Genomic DNA, 16,752 nt, shown 5'->3' on the forward strand with positions numbered 1-16,752 from the left:
CAGAAATCCTGGCTACATTGGAAAAATAAATGTGTTTGTGTAACAGATAACTGGATGGTGTATACTGAATGAATTGAGCATTATTTTGAAGCAAAGGAAATAGTGTATGAGAAACAAGTGCTGGTGTTACTGAGTGTAATGGGAGGAAAAGCATACAGTTTGCTTAGAAATTTTAACTGCTCCAACCAAGCCAGTTGCAATGAGCTTTGCTGATATTGTGATGTAATGCAGGAACATTTAGAAATGAAACCATTGCTGATTGCAGAATGCTTTAGCAAAATGAAGGGAAGGGGGATCCATTTCACCTTGCATGGCTGGATTGGAAAAACTTTTCTAAGCATTATCAGTTTGGCAATGGGCTTAAGCAATTTTTCAGTTTATGAAATCTTTACAAGAAAGTACTCAAAAATGGCTCCTAACTGAAACACAACTTACAGTGACTTCAACTGCTCTTTTAAATGTAATAAAACTGTAGACAGACACATTTGAGTTGCAATGAGAAATGAAAATGAGCGTGAATAAAACTGCACTATCCAAACAGAACAAATTGTGTTATTGTGGCAGGAGCTCACATACACCAGACAAATGCAGATTTAAAAGTAAAACTTTGCAGAAAATGAATAGGTTGCATACAAAGAGCATGTTGGACAGATGAAAATAAATGGACTGCATAGGGAAGATTTTTTTAAAAAACACGTCAAATTGCAGTTTCAAAAACAGCACTAATCTGTGTGTTATGATTAAAATACCGGATAATGATGCGAGTGACTCAGGACTGCGTAGCCTTGAGATTTATATGTGAAAACTAACAATAGACCAACAAAATGGCTTTCACCAGAAAAGAACAGCAAACTAATTGAAATGGAATTGGACAATGGCTCAGCTGTTTCAATCATTCCACAAAATGAGTTTGAAAGACATTTCAAAGATACTAAACTGATGTCTGCAGGTATCCAACTAAGAACTTGGTACTGGAGAAAAGATAATTCCTGTGGGAATGCCATTCCTAACAGTGAAATACAGCAACCAACAGTCCATGTTGGGACACGTTGGTAAAAACAAGAGGGCCAGCATTGAGGGACTGTGATTTGCTGAGACAACAGCAACTTGATAGGAGATCCATCCATCATTTGTATGCCACATACCCTGCAATAGTCAGTTGAAAGAAAATTAAGAAAGGTAAGAATGATGATGTCACAGCAGTGTTCAAGGATAGCATTGGAAAACTCAAATCCAGGATAAAATAGCGTTAAATAAAAATACTACACCGAAGGTTTACAAAGCCTGTCCAATTCCTTGTACTATCTGTGATAAAGCAGCCAGTGCACTAGATCGCATGGAGGCTGAAGAAATTCTTTCCAAGGTTGAGTGGAGCCGATGGGTAATGCCAGTGGCCCTAGTAGCCAAAAATATGGGTCTGACAGGATCTGTGGTGATTTTAAAGGTCACCATCAACCCAGTAGTGAAAGTAGATCAATATCCTCTGTCCAGGATAGAGGATATCTTTGCAAACCTTTCTGGAGGAAAACATTCAGCAAAGTGGACTTGGCTGAAGCCAACCTACAGATGGAGATGGAAGAAAAGTCCAAAGTGTTTGTGACTGGTTTTGATAAACAAAGGGGTTTATTGTTTTAATAGGTTTATTTTTTTGGAGTAGCATCTGTACCTGCACTCTGGCAGAAAGTTGTGGCCAGTACTGCAAGGCTGCCCAGATATTTAGTGTTACCTAGATGACATCATTGTTACCGGTGATGATGACAAGGAACATCTCCAAAACCTCAAGATAATATTAAAAAGATTAGAAGGTTATGGGCTCAGAGCATGACACAACAGGTGTGAATTCTTTAAACCAATCATCACTCCTGTGGCCACACCATTGACGTATAAGATTTACACAAGTGAGCTGAGAAAATTCAAGCAGAGGTGGATGACTCTAGGCCATGTCACAGTTGCAGTCCTTTTTAGGATTTTTAATCACTATAATAGGGTACTTCCAAATCTGCCTACTGTGCTCTACCCCTTGAACTGGGAGAAATAGCAATAGACAAAGCAGTGTGAGGTGGCTTTCCTAAAGACAAAGAAAATGGTGATGTCAGACACTGTACCACACATTATGATCAACAGCATCCAGTGAAACTTACCTGTGATGCCTCGCCTTATGGTTTAGGTGCAGTCATGTCTTGTTGCGAGTGATGGAAGTGAATGCCCCATAGCCTTTGAATCACATTCTCTTACCACTACAGAAGAAAAAGTTGCACACAGATGAAGAAAGAGGCATTGAGTCTGTTTTAGAGTGTAAAATATTTCATCCAGTACTTGTATGGGAGAGAGTTTTCATCAACCACTAGTATCCATTTTCAGTCCACAGAAGGGTGTTCCACTAATAGCAACAGCACAAATGCAGAGCTGGTCTCTGTTATTTGGAGGCACAATTACAAGATCGAATTCAAGAAGATGACTGATCGTAGAGATGCTGATGGATTGTCCCATTTACCCTTGGTAAAGGAAATATCTAAACAATTAACAAAAGAGGTAATCCCTCTTGACATATTACAGATTGGAAGATGATCCAATAGTATCTATGGTAGAGATGATCCAAAGGGAAATCAGAACAGAACCCTCACCAATATGACCACACAAAATGGCTGGAATGTGCAGCAGAGATCTCAGTTCCCCCATTTTGACCAGCGAAGGGATGAACTTGTCCTTGATGGGGGTTGCCTTGTACAGGGATTGAGAGTTGTTGTACCATCCAAGCTGAGGACTAAAGTGTTGGAGGAGCTACATGTTGGTCATCTAGGCATAGTCAAATTGGAAGTGTTGGCTTGAAGCTTTGTCTGGTGGCCTGGGATAGATCAGCAGATAGAGCAGCTTGCTGTGCACTATTTGGGATGCCAACAAGTCCAGAAGATGCCAAGAGCAGTGCCTTTCCATCACTGGGAATAGCCTGCATCACCCTGGTAGAGGATTCATGTGGATTTTGCCAGACAATTCATGGGCACACATTTCTTGGTGGTAGTAGTGATGCAGCTGTAAATTGGCTAAACGTGTCTCAAATAACCCCACTACAGTATCACACAATACTGATGTGCTGAGAAGCCTCTTCTCAAGGAGTGGCATTCCAGAACACTTTGTCAGTGACAATGGACCACAATTTGTGATGGAAATGTTTGTCATTTCTGAAAATGAATGGAATAAGACATACTACATCTGCACCATACCACCCAGCTACAAATGGCTTGGCAGAAAGGTTTGTCCACAGTCTAAAGAATGCACTATGAGCAATGTCAGCAGAACACACACACTGACACTGAACTAAAAGCTCCCCTATTTCCTCCTTGCATATCGTAATGGAGCATCCTCGACAACTAACTACTCACCAGCTTGTCTGTTCCTGGGTCATCCTTTGTGTTCATGCTTGGATCTCCTCAAACCCAGTCTCAGAAGGAGTTTGCAGAACAAACAGCTGAGACAAATTGCAGGCTCCTCAAACAAGGAGGTTCGATGTTTCACTCCTGCACAAGCGGTCCTGGTGAGGACTACAGAGGTGATCAAAAGTGGGTACTCGGAAAGATTAAGGATAGAACTGGACAACTCCAGTATAAATGGTAAAACTCTTGGCAGTGTGGAGGATCTATGAGATCTTTGGGTCTGTTTCTATAGGACACTCAGTTTTGTTAAGAAGGCATATGGTGTGTTGGTATTCATCAACTGTGGGATTGAGTTCAAGAGCAATGATGTAATGTTGCAGCTATATAAAACCTTGGTCAGACCCCACTTGGAGTACTGTGTTCAGTTCTGGTCACCTCATTACAGGAAGGATGTGGATACTATAGAAAGAGTGCAGAGGAGATTTACAAGGAAGTTACCTGGATTGGAGGGTATACCTTATGAGAATAGGTTGAGTGAACTTGGCCTTTTCTCCTTGGAGGATGAGAGGTGACCTGATAGAGGTGTATAAGATGATGAGGGACATTGGTCATGTGGATAGCCAGAGGCTTTTTTCCCAGGGCTGAAATGGCTAACATGAGGGGGCATAGTTTTAAGGTGCTTGGAAATGGGTACCAAGGGGATGTCAGCGGTAAGTTTTTCCATACAGAGAGTGGTGGGTGCCCAGAATACACTGCTGATACAATAGGGTCTTTTAAAAGCCTCTTGGATAGGTACATGAGGCTTAGAAAAATAGAGGGCTATGCATTAGGGAAATTCTGTGCAGTTTCTAGAGGAGTTTACATGGTCATCATAACATTACAGGCCCTTCAGCCCACAATATACTGTAGATTTCTATGTTCTATGTTCCTACACAGTGGAGATTGCACCTGGTATCATCTGGAGATGACACATCGATCAGTTGAGGAGGGCAGAGTCAATTATTAGAGAAGAAACATGTCCAAAATAGTCAGAACTACTTTCTGCAGACCCAGAGTCAACTCCTACAACCACTACAGAGGGTGTTCCAGAACATGAGATTGTTTCACAGCCACAACTCTCACCTGCTAACCAGAGTGATTTCCCCTTGTCATATATATGTTGAGGTGCACTTTATATTGAGTTGGAGTTTACAGCCAAGCAGAAGTGTTGTGTCTTTAATATTTGAGTAATATTTAAAATATAGTGTTGGATTATGCGTTCATTCTTTGCTTACTTAATACATTATGGGTTATGTGTGAAATATGTGAGTGGCCTTAATCATTACGCCACCACATCATGTGTGCACCTCACTAAGTAAAACTAAGCATACTCAAGTTATCCCCAGCTCTCCTGTATTTTTCTGATTGATGTCTGGATTTAGAAAACACAACTTCTGCCCTCACAGTTGGATAGGATTATAGAAAACTGAAGACATGAAAAACCATATTTAGTCCATTGTTTCTGTGCCAATTGAGAAAGAGCCACATTGCTTAAATCCTTCAACAGCCACACAGGTTACAGCTTGTCACCTACACATCCAAGTACTTTATAAAGGTGATGATGAATGTTTCTCCTTCTGCTGTTTCATCCAGAGCGGTCAAGCCTCCTATTACATTCTGAGTGGAAAAAAGTCTTTCTTGATCTCCCCTTTCATCCTCCTCCTATTGCTTCAAATCTATATTCCTTGGATTTTGGCATCTGTACTAAACAGAAGAGATCCTTTAAATTCAAGATTTCAGTTTATTTCTCATGTATACATCAAAACATGCAATGAAATATGTCATTTCTTTATTGGTAGCTCTGCAATATTTATCATCTTTGGTTCAGTGTCCCATCAGCCTCTTTTCCAAAGGAAAACGTACAAGCTTGCCCAATGTTCCTTGTATTTTCAATAATCTAGTCCTATCAATGTACTTATAAACCTCATTAGTTACAACCAGTGCATCACATCTTTCCTGTAACTTGATGACTAGAACCATAGGGAATTCTGCATGTAAAAACTAGTGCATTACTCTATGCACAATAATCTCCTGGAAGAACTCAGTGGGTCGAGCAACATCTGTAGGAGGAAAGGAATTGTTGACATTCCGGGTTGAAACCCTGTAGCAGGACTATATTATGTTGGTGCGTGTGTATGTGTGATTGTGTGTGTACAAAGGAATTTTTGGCAGAATGGTTTTTGCCAGTGTTTTCATAAATGATTGTCCCTCAACTAACATCACTAAAAATATTATTTGATTTTCACATTTGTTTGTTTTATGGAATCTGAGCTTTTTGGCTGCAAGTCATTTTGACTTGTGAAAGACACTATACAAATTGAAACACTTTCTGCTTCCCTCTCACTATTTCTTTGTTACTGAAAGCATGTGTTTGATATGAGTTTTCCATTTATTATTCCTGGCCCGAATTCAAAGTGGTTCAGTCAGATTATCATTCAAAGTCTATAAACGAAGTAATGCTTTCATTTTTAAATGAGTTAATAATGCCATAGAATGTGAACTCCAGTGATAATTGAGGAAATAACATTTTTATCATCATCTTGCTACGGAGAGGGAGTCTGGAAAATCCTCTTCGTTATTCTCCAGCCTCAGAAGAAAGTTTATGGGAGACCCTATGGCAACATGACTGAAAAACAATTTGGAAAGTCAACAATGTCTGGTCTTCTAAGTAGTCTTCTTTCTATCAGCTGCAACAGGTGGGATTTCCTGGCCACCCATTTCAATTTGACTTCCCATTCCCAATCCAGTATGTTGATCCTCGCCTTCTCTACTGCTACAATGAGGCCACATTCAGACTCAAGGAGCCATATCTAATATTACATCTGGCTATCCATCCCCCTCCCACACACCTCTGGGTTCACCTATCACGTACCAGATTGTATTCCTTCCCCCTTCATACACTCCCTTTTTCTGACTTTTTCCTCCTTTCTTTCCAATCTTTATGAAGAGTCTCAGCCTAAAATGTCAGCTGTTTATTTCCCTCCATAGGTGGTACCTGACCTGCTGAGTACGTCCAACATTTTGTGTGTTGCTCTGGATTTCCAGAGAACATCTGCAGAATCTCTGTTTATGACTTCTAGATAATATCTGCATAGAGTGAACCAACAGGCCATTTAACAGAGAGCTTGCTCATCTCTTCGCCTAATCACCGAAATTCTCTGCAATATTTTTCATTATTTACTTTTGGGAGATTGTTCTTTAACCTGAATAAGGAAGAGTGAGGAGGGTGGGCATGTGATGCAGTATATCAGGAGCAAAGACCAGTTGTGTGGAGCAGGAAATGGACAGAACTGTGCTAGAAAGAATTGGAGACCTAAAGATTAAGATCAGTAGAGGGCAATTAATTAGAGGCTGAGATGGAGTAGGGAACTAGAGGTTGCAAGAATAGCTGAGTGAGTGTCATTAGATCAATGGAGATTGTAGACTATTGAATTGGGTGGTACACTGGGAGGTTTAGCAAAATCAGGGTGGGGCAAAGAATTTGTGTAAAGAATATACTTTTCAACTTCTTCCAAATTAATGCTGAGGCAGTTGTCTTATGAGCATCCAATGGCTACTAATATATTTTTTGTTAAATTCATGTTCAGAATCAAGGCATCATTGGAAAGGTGGGTATTTATTGCTCATCCCGTTTTATTTAAAGATGCAGAGCAGGCCTTTCAAGCTACGCTGCCCAGCAACCCCCCAACAACCATGATTGAACCCTAACCTAATCACAGGACAATTTGCAATGACTAATTAACCTATCCAGAACGTCTTTGGACTGTGGGAGGAAACCAGAGCACCTGGGGAAAACTCATGAATTCCACGGGGAGAATGTTAAGAAACTCCTTGGAGAGGACACCGGGATTGAATTCTGAACTCCAATGCTCTGAGCTGCTATGTTACCTTGAGTATGTGCTGATTAGCTGTCATCTTGAACTGTTCTTCACTTTCTGGTGAAGGCATAGCGACATGGCTATTGATTGGGAATTTATAGAATTACGAGCCAGTAATGATGGACTGACAATGTTTTCAAGTTGGGACAGTGTGTGTCATATGTTTGCTGCCTTTAATCTTGGTGGTCTAGGTTGTAGAATAAGGAGAACCTGCTACTGTAACCTTAGTGCATAATTACACGTCTGTAGATGGTCTACACTGTAGCCACTGAACAGCAGTGGTGGAGGCGATGAATATTTTGGATGGTTGATGGTGTGCCTCTCAAAGGCTCTGAATTGTGCCACACTTCTCAAGAGTCTTAGACCATGTCAGAACAGAAACAGGCCCTTTCTCCAACTAGTCTGTGCAGAAATGTTACCCAGCCTAGTCCCATCAAAAGCAAGAAGCTCTGCGGGAACTGGACCATAGCCATCTATACCCCTCCCAGCCATGTACATATTCAAACTTAATGAAATGTTGCGATCCTTTTCTGATGGCAGCTCGTTCCATGCTTGCACCACCCTCTGAGTGAAGAAGTTTCCCCCTCAGTTTCTGCTTAAATATTTCACCTTGCACCTTTAACCCATGACCTCTAGTTCTGGTCTCACCTGAATTCAGAGGGGGAAAAAGCCTGCTTGCATTTATCCTGTCACTATCCCTCAATTTTGTACTCCTTTATCAAATCTCCCCTAATTCTCCTAAGTTGCAGGGCGAAAAAAAAAAATCCTAACCTATACAATCTTTCCCTAATGGTTTTCAGCACAGCGCTCACTCAGACAAATGACGATGAATAAGTTGGGGATGCAGAGGTTGTAATGCCATTTGATATGGTTTAAACTCTCCTGCAGTGCTGCAGAAGCAGTATTTCCAATGGATTAAAGTCCCCCTTGTGCCTGATGCAGGGTCCTAGTTATAGATTATGACAGGAAATGTCTATCTGAATTTTGTGACTGAGATGAAAGAACCCAGAAATTTTCACTCTGGGGTTTCACACATGAAAATGTTTTTTTTCTAGTTAAGGCATATTGTTGACAATAAAAGCAGTTACATTTCCAGACAGATATTTCTAATTGGATATGAATAGTAGAGTAGAATGGATAAGAGAGTAAATCCATGAGTGAATTTGGATGAAAATTATTTGCTCAGAATAGCGAAGATTCAGAAATCAAAACAGGCAGATACGATGGGGGTGTTTAAGGAGAAGCCCAAGAGAAAAAGGAAAGAATTTGCTGATAGTGGCATAAATGAAAAGAAGCTCAGAGCAAAAACATTACCACTGATCTGTTTCTGTCTACACTGGTGAAACACGGACCGTCAGCAAATAGCAAATGACGTCAGTGCAATCTCACTTGGTCTGTTGCTGAAAAATCCATCTCTTCATTTCTGGCATCTCGGGTTTACACAGTACGCCATGTAGGCTAGTGCCACAGGTCTACCTCATTTGCTGGAGTAAAAAAGCTTGGGACTGTAGTTCAAGAACAAAACCTCACTGACCTGTGTTGGTGACTAGAAACATTTGAAATTCATCATTACTTGAAGTTTTGGATGCTTCAATCAATGTACAATCAATTGTTTTTTGTTGTACACCAGAGAAGCTGAAATGTGGGCATCAAGTAGCTTGATACAGTTGTATTGAAAATACCAAATATTAAAAGGCCTAGATAGAGTGGACATGAAGATGTTTCCTGTAGTGGAAGAGTCTAGGATCAGAGGGCACAGCCCCAGATTAGAAGGATGTCCATTTAGAACAGAAATGTGGAAGAACTACTTTCACCAGAGGGTGGTGAGTCTTTGGAATTCATTGCCACACATGTCTGTTGAGGCCAAATCATTGGGTACATTTAAAATGGAGGTTAATAGGTTAGTAAGGGTGTGAAAGGTTTAAGTGAGAAGGTAGGAGAATGGGTTTGTGAAGGATTATAAATCTGCCAAGATTGAATGCCGGAGCAGACTGAATGGCCCATGTGGCGTATTTCTACTCCTAGGTCTTGTGGTCTAATGGCCATGGGCTCTTATTGAATGGTGAAGCACACTTAAGGGAATGTAATGGTCTACTTTTGTTTCTAAATGGGAAATGAGATAAAAATGGTTATGGGCAGGTGGGTGGACAACCTCTTCACTTTGCTTTTATCAATGCTGTCTACAATTTTATCTGTGTTCCTGGAAGAAAATAATTTGCCAACACAGTTAAAATTGTGACACATTCTATGCAGAGGCTGAAAGAGAAATGTTCAGTTGTGAAATGAATTGGCCTGCTGACGTCATTCTGTGAATTGCAATGAGTAGAGGCACTGTGGGTTGTCACGTGAATATGTTAATTTAAATGGTTAGGTCATGGAGGCTGTCAGTATGACTATATTCTGGTTGGCGTTTCCATTCCTCAGATTTTGTTACCTTTACTTGGTTGACCTTCAAGGGGTTGTGGAGGGGAATTACCCTTTGTCTCACAAGGGACATGGCGAACTGACTGAATGAAGCCCCACAAGATGACTCTGCCTGTGTTGGCTATATGTTGGTCAGAGTTTTAGTGGAAGGATTTGGACTTTTGTTTCACCATTGAACATCAGTGTATATGGAAGGTATTGTAGAAAGTACAGGCTGGTTGTGAATTACACCTAGGTATCTGAGATGTGAGTGTACAATGGAATAGCATTCCATTTCTGTTACAAGTACAATTTCTTTCTTGAGAGTGAAAGCCAAAATAGAGGAGAGAAACAAAATTCAGAAATGTAGCCACAGCTGAAGGGTTCTGTCAAAAATTAAACTTTTGGAATAATTTGTCTCAACTTGGGCCAACAAGTGGTACAGTAGCATAAGACTTTTATAGTGCCAGTAACCCAGGTTCAATGCTGCTGTCTGTAAGGAGGTTGTATGTTCTCCCAGAGAATGTGTGGGTTTCCTCTGGGTGCTCCAGTTACCTCCCACATTCTAAAAGGATATGCAGATTAATTAGTTACATTGGTGTAATTGGGCAATGTGGGCTCATTGGGCCAGAAGTGCTTGTTATCATGCTGTATCTCTAAATGAAATAAGAAGTAGAAGAGATCCAATCATTGAGATCCCCTGGGTGCTTGTTTCTAGGAGAGCAGGAGGTGCAGGGCTGAAAACTTAATTGTTTTTTTACTGTGGGTGCCTGTCTGTTTTAAATCATTTCCAAGTTAGAACTTTCCAACTTTAAGGAGTAACTGAAATGCCCAAGCCAACTTCAGATACCTCAGCGAGCTCTCATTCATTTTTTCAGAAAATATTGAGGCCCCATCACCTTTCTTTGAATGTGAATAATTCCATCGTGTGATTTTTGAAGAGTAGCAGGAGAATTCTCCCTGGGAACCCTAGGAGAATCAGCTACATGGGCACTGGCCCAGGTAGCTCCCAAATCCAGTCTGACTAACTGCCACCCAATCAGTTTCTTAGCCTTATGGATTTTAAATAATCATCTGTACATTAAACCAATGCAAAGAGGTGGCTGTTGACTGCTGTAGTTCCCATGTGACAACAGTTTGGAGAAGTATTTCTTTGGCTGCATGAAGTTTTGGAAGATTTTGAGGTAGTGAAACTTTTTGCACGAGGCAGGTCCTTCAAGATCACCTGGCATTTCAGTCGCGTTTCAATCCCAGAAAGGGAAGGTTTAATTTTGTTGTTGCAGCAAACTGCTGGAGGAACCCATCAGGTTGAGCAGCAACTGTGGACAAAAAATAATTGTCTGTGCAGGGTTTTGATCTGAGCATTGGAACTGCAGATTCCAGCATCTTTCAGTCTTTGGTGTCTTAGAGTCATGGAACACTGCAGATGAGAAATGGGTCCTTTGGCCCATCTAGTCCATGCCAAACTATTAATCTGCTTAGACCTATCAACCTCCACCCAGAACATGTCTCTTTCCATACCCCTCCCATCCATGTACCTACCAAATTAGACAAACGTCAACAAATCCAGCACTGATTCCTATGGCACACCATTAGTCACAGGCCTCCAGTCAGAGAGACAACCATCTACAGTCCTCTGGCTTCTTCCACAAAGCCAATGTTTAATCCTATTCACTAGCCCATTTTGAATGTCAAGTGACTGAACCTTCTTGACCAACCTTATTAAGTCTTCTCAATGGTTTTCTTATTTGGTGTTGCTTTTCAGTTATCCTCTAGCAAAGATGAACCATTTACAACCATGTTTGGCTAACAGTGCCAAGTAGATAATCCATCTCGATTTTTCTTCTGAGATCCCCACTGTCCAGGGAATACTGTTCACTCCATGTGATGAAATGGCTGAGAGCACTTCATATGTCAAATACTGTGCCACCAGACAATATTCTGGCTTTGTTACTGAAAACCAGACTCCAGAACTAGTGACAATTCTGGTTAAGCTTTCCCTGGCATCAACTCAACCATGTGGAAAATAACTCGGGTATGACCCACATCCCATCCAGCTAATTGTCACCAAATCATTCTGCTCATAGCCAGCACCAGAATGATGAGGGAGTTGTACACCCTTCATTCACTATTAAACTGCTAACCAAATTCTGGTTTAGCCTTTGCTAGAATGGTTTGCCTTCAGACATATCATAGCTTTGGACCAAATGTGAACTTCACCAAGCTAACTTCAAGTACTTCATCGGTGATTTCTTTCCATCATAAGATCAAAATGGGAATTTCACTGTTTGCACATCGTTTAATTCCATTTGCAATTCCTCAGCACTGGATGCAGTTCATGTCTGATGGCTGTCACACATTGGCAGATAAGTGGCAAGTAATATTTGTACCCAAAGATCCAGACTTAGAGTATCTCCAACAAGAAAGTCTCACTGTCTATCCTTGATATTTACCAAGTTCCCACTGTGAATGTCTTGGGGATTACCACTGACCAGAAACTCAACCAGACAGGAGGTACCATAGCCTTAGTACAAGAACTATTAGTTTGGGAAACAGCTTCTTTCCCCAGGTCATAAGACTACTGAACTCCCTGCCACCACCCAGGTCTCATCATGTATGAAGAGCCAGTAGTGTTATACTGTTTACTTTTTAACTTGTTTCGTATAGGTACCCTATAATTTATTTGTGGTAATGTTACTGTGTTATGTGTGTGAGTTGTATGTCCTGTGTTGTACACCTTAGTCTGGAGAAACATTGTCTCATTGGGCAGTATATGTGTGTATGTTTGAATGACAATAAACTGGAATTTCACTTCCCGGTTCAATGCCGAGATTACAAGAGGCTGGTTCACCTTCCAACACTCCAGAATCCACAAGGCATACTGGTCTGAGTGTGATGGATACACTTCACATGGTAGGATGAGTGCACTTCCAACAACTCGAAGCTCAACGTTATCCGAAGCAACGATTGATACATCACCATCACCTGAAACATTCATTCCCTTCACCACTAGTGTATAATGGCTGCAGTGTGTGTGTTAGCTAGCTTCAAAATACACTGCAACTATTTGCTTAGGTCTGCAGAAAAAAATGTACACATTCACAATTGTGAAAGTATATTTGTGTGTGTGGCTGGGTGGAGTGGGGAAATAAAGAGTATGCTAGCGCCATCTGGTGATGACTCGGGTGAAGCAGCCTTGCTTACCAATTTTAAAAAGCTGCACTGGTGATGTCATGATCCAAAAATTCTTTGGAATGTAATGACATTAGCTTTCCTTGCTACTGTTAATGTGTAAAATGTTCTCAAGAAACTGGAGCAAGAGCCCTTCAAAGGTGTTAAAACTCTAGATCCAGGTTAAAAATGCTGTGTTCCTTTTCCAAGTAGGAGATTATTCTATGCAGTACTAGTCCCTTGATCAACCTCAGCAAAACGGGCCATTATTTCAATTAAGAGTTTGCAGAAATCTGAATTGTGGTTGCTTTTTTCCTCTACTACTATAGCTTAAGTAAGAAAAAAATGGTGGAATTCATTGCCACAGATGTCTGTGGAGACCAAGTCATTGGGTTTATAAGACCATAAGATATAGGAGCAGAATTAGGCCATTTGGCCCATTGAGTCTGCTGCACCATTTCATCATGGCTGATCCATTTTCCCTCTCAGCCCCAGTGTTCTGTCTTCTCCCATATTCCTTCATGCCCTGACTAATCAAGAAACTATCAACCTCTACCTTAAATATACCCAAGGATTTGGCCTCCATAGCCACCTGTGGCAATGAATTCCATAGTTTCACCGCTCTCTGGCTAAAGAAATTCCTCCTTATCTCCATTCTAAAAGGATGCCCCTCTATTCTGAGGCTGTGTCCTCTGATCCTAGACTTCCAGCGTAGGAAACAAGCTCTCCACATCCACTTTGTCAAAGACTTTCAACGTTCGATAGGTTTCAATTAGGTCACCCGTTATTCTTCTGAATTCTAGTGAATGCAGTCCCATAGCCTAGATAAAGGGCTCAAAACTGCTCGCAATACTCCAAGTGAGGCCTTGCCAGTACTTTATAAAGTCTCAACTTGCATCCTTGCTTTTGTATTCTAGTTCACTTGAAATGAATGCTAACCTCACATTTGCCTTCCTCACCACAGACTCAATCTGCAAATTAATCTTTCAGGAATCCTGCACAGGGAGTCCCAAGACCCTTTGTGCTCAGTTTTTTTTGTATTTTCTCTCCATTTAAAAAAAAAATAGGCAGCCATTTCATATCTTATACCAAAGTGCATGACCATACACTTCCTGACAGTGTATTCGTCTGCCATTTGTTTGCCCATTTTCTTAATCTAAATCCTTCAGTAGCCTCTCTGCTCCATCAAAACTATCTGCCCCTCCACCTATCTTCATATCTTCTGCAAACTTTGCAACAAAGTCATCAATTCCATCATCCAAATCATTGACATATAACATCAAAAGAATCTGTCCCAAGACAGACCTCTGTGGAACACCACTAGTCGTTGGAGGCCAACTAGAAAAGGCTCCCTTCATTCCCTCTCTTTGCCTCCTGCTAATCACCCACTGCTTTATCCATGCTAGAATCTTTGCTGTAATTCCATGTAGCTTGTTGATCAGCCTCATGTGAGACACCTTATCCAAGGCTTTACAGACATTTAAGGAAGATTAATGATTAGTCAGGGCATGAAGGGATGTGGGGAGAAGGAAGGAATTTGGGGCTGAGAGGGAAATGACTCAGCCATGATAAAATGGCAGAGCAGACTCAATGGGCCAAATAGCATAATTCTGCTATATCTTGTGTTCTTAAGTGATTCATTGGTTATCTTGCAACTCTGGATGACATGGTATCAGATAAATGCACATTTTTTCAAACAAGGTAATCTTTACAATTGACTTGTTTGGGGGATAAACATTTTGTTAACCATTTCTTGCTGATCATCTTGACCATTAACACTTGTGTTAACTGTGTTGTCGGATTAATTACACAACTCCTCCCCAAGATATGTATGAATGGCAGATTTATGTGCAGTTCATACATACAAACTTGGGAACTTGGCCAATGGCCACATCTCCTACTTGTGAGTGGTCTAGAGACATAGAAAACCTACAGCACAATACAGGCCCTTCAGCCCACCATGTTGTGCCAGACATGTAGTTATTTTAGAAATTACCTAGTGTTACCCATAGCCCTCTATTCTTCTAAGCTCAGTGTACCTATCCGGGAGTCTCATAAAAGACCCTATAGTATCTCTCCACCACTGTCACCAGCAGCCCATTCCACACACTCTCCACCCTCTGCATAAAATAAAACTTACCCCTAACATCTCCTCAGTTTTATGGCTTGGAAGTAAGTACAATGTCCACTCGTGTTAGCAATTCAGCCCTGGGGAAAAAGCCTCTAGCTATCACGTGATCAAGGCCTCTCATCATCTTATACATCTCTATCAGATCACCTCCCATCCTCCATCACTCCAAAGAGAAAAGGCCAAGTTCATTCAATCTATTCTCATAAGGCATGCTCCCCAATCCAGGCAACATCCTTGTAAATCTCCTCTGCACCCTTTCTATAGTTTCCATATCCTTCCTGTAGTGACGTGACCAGAACTGAGCACAGTACTTCAAGTGGGGTCTGTCCAGGGTCCCATAAAGCTGTAACATTACCTCTCGGCTCTTAAACACAATCCCACGGTTGATGAAGGACAACGCACCGTATGCCTTCTTAACCACAGAGCCAAGCTGCGCAGCAGCTTTCTGTCTCCCAAGGACTCGGACCCCAAAATTCCTCTGATCCTCCATATTGCCAAGAATCTTACCATTAATACTATATTCTGCCATCATATTTGACCTACCAAAATGAACCACCTCACTCTTATCTGGGTTGAACTCCATAATCCACTTCTCAGTCCAGTTTTGCATCCTATCGATGTCCTGCTATAACTGCTGACAGCCCTCCACACTATCCACAACACCCCCAACCTTTGTGTCATCTGCAAATTTACTAACCCATCCCTCCACTTCCTCATCCAGGTCATTTATAAAAATCACGAAGAGAAGAGGTCCAAACAAATCCCTGAGGCACTCCACTGGTGATCGACTTCCATGCAGAATATGACCTATCTACAACCATTCTTTGCCTTCTGTGGGCAAGCCAGTTCTGGATCCACAAAGCAAGGTCCCCTTGGATTCCATGCCTCCTTACTTTCTCAATAAGCCTTACATGGGGTACCTTATCAAATGGTCTAGGTTATGAAGAGTTCATGGGAGAGGAGCCCTTCCATAATCTGGGAGGAACAGTTTTAATTTACAATATCCTCTCCATTGCCTTTTGGTTCTCACATCTTGTATCGCATAATTACTGATACCCACTTGAAGGTTTGACGTGTTGTGCATTCAGAGATGCTCTTCTGCACACCAGTGTTGTAACGGGTGGGTATTTGTGTTATTATCACCTTCCTGTCAGCTTGAACTAATCTGGCCATTCTCCTCTGACCTCTCTCAATAACAAACATTTTTGTCCAGAGAACTGCCACTCAATAGATGTTCCTTTTTTGTTCTGTTTTCGCACCATTTTCTGTAAACTCTAGAGATTATTGTGCATGAAAATCCCAATAAATCTGCAGTTTCTGAGATGCTCAATCCACCCTGTCTGGCACCAACAATTAATCCACCGTCAAAGTCACTTAGATCACATTTCTTTAACATTCTGATGCTTGGTCTGAACAACAACTGAACCTCTTTACCATGTCTACATGCTTTTATGCATTAAGTTGCTGTCACATGATTGGCTGATTAGATACTTGTATTATCAAGTAGGTGTACCAAAGTGTATCTTTGTGCCGCTGGACGTATCTTTGCCAACTCAATCCAGCAGAATGGGAATTTTTTCCAATGGCTTTTAAAATGTTTTATCTGTCTTTGCATTATTTGAATACCAATGTGCCACTTACATTTCTCCTTGTGTTAAACATATTCACATTTGGGGTGTCAATCTGTTTTGACACAAGTGCAGCTGAGACAGATTTCTTTCAGTTTTGTGCTATGGTGAGTAATTTAAGAAATGACCCA

General features: G+C 41.1%; 1 protein-coding gene across 13 annotated transcripts in view; it reads left to right on the top strand.

Annotated features, from left to right (window-relative positions):
• Positions 1-16,752, top strand: part of hivep3b (HIVEP zinc finger 3b) — a 696,153-nt gene that overhangs the window by 560,120 nt on the left and 119,281 nt on the right. The gene's annotated exons all lie outside the window — the stretch shown is intronic.

This window comes from Hemitrygon akajei, chromosome 32 (assembly GCF_048418815.1).
Source record: "Hemitrygon akajei chromosome 32, sHemAka1.3, whole genome shotgun sequence".
In the NCBI taxonomy this organism is placed as follows: domain Eukaryota; kingdom Metazoa; phylum Chordata; class Chondrichthyes; order Myliobatiformes; family Dasyatidae; genus Hemitrygon; species Hemitrygon akajei.